Source organism: Octodon degus, unplaced genomic scaffold (assembly GCF_000260255.1).
Source record: "Octodon degus isolate 3935 unplaced genomic scaffold, OctDeg1.0 scaffold00147, whole genome shotgun sequence".
Classification (NCBI taxonomy): domain Eukaryota; kingdom Metazoa; phylum Chordata; class Mammalia; order Rodentia; family Octodontidae; genus Octodon; species Octodon degus.
In genome coordinates, this window is record NW_004524723.1 from 6,010,622 (window position 1) to 6,011,806 (window position 1,185).

A 1,185-nucleotide genomic window follows, 5' to 3' on the forward strand; every position below is an offset into this window, starting at 1 on the left:
ATCTATGTACTTGCATATTAGCGAAAAGTATTCCAAATAACTATTTTTGTTGAAGAAATAAAATTGAGATTATAGATTACTTAGCAATAAATACATATTAAAAATCTGTTGGCTGCAGTTCTGAGAAAATTTCTCAGTGGTGAGCAGCACAGGAAGACCATTTCTAAGATTTGGTGTCCAGACACTGGAATATAGCAACATGGTGGGTTCCTGGGGCCCATGTAGGATCTGAAGCAAAAACTGAAACCCACAGGGAGAGCCGAGAGAAAGCTCAATGAATAAGAAGGAGGTGGGAGGCAGTGCTTTCTCTCTGAACCTGAATTCATTGTGTAGGAGGGGCAGCTTGAACCTGAAGATGCAGAGTGATTACTGGTGACCTCAGAGGTCTCCACAGAGAGACGTACTAGTGGAATGGGATAGTGGAATCGGTGGGCTTCAGTGGCTGGTGAGTTGTTTGGGTTCAGATATCCCCCAAGGGAGGGATATTGGCCACAAGCCATCTTGGAGAAGGGCCAGCTGAGCTCAGAACTCAGAACAGCTGCAAGCTCCATCCAGTGGCACCCAGTGAAATGGTCAGGCTGCTGAGTTCAAGTCGGCAGGAGGTCAGGAGCCGAGATCAAGCTAGCAGGAGATGCATGAACTGTTATAGGCTGGACAAACTTGATTCCAGCCTCACAGCCAGAAAACAGCTTGAACTTCAGTGGAACTAAGATGCAAACTTGCTGGCATTAAGCAGCTCAGAGCTGGGCTCTGTCTGCCCATGTTGTCTTTAAGAGACAGCAAACTGACATCTTGAAGTGGACTTTTCTTCTTATTCTTCTCTCTCTCTTTTTAAAACTTTTTCTCTTTTCTTGCTTTATTTTCTTTGGCTTAGTTTGGTTTTTTTCTTGATCTTGTTTTTATATGAGTGTGAATATGGTTTCTATCTTTTGTATTGTTGTTGTTCTGTTCTACTTTTATTTTTATTTCTTCCTTCTCTGTTTTTTCCTGTCTTCTTCATCATTTTTCCAAAATTTGTGTGATCTTCCTTTGTCCACTAGGCTCATCGATGTAGCTGGGCTAGGGATATAGCTGAACAGCATAAATTCCTGCCTGGCAAGTGCAAGGTCCCAAGTTCGATCCCTGGTACTGAAAAAAAATAGCAGATCCTTTGTCCTTCAGCCTTCCTTCTTTTTTTATTTTATT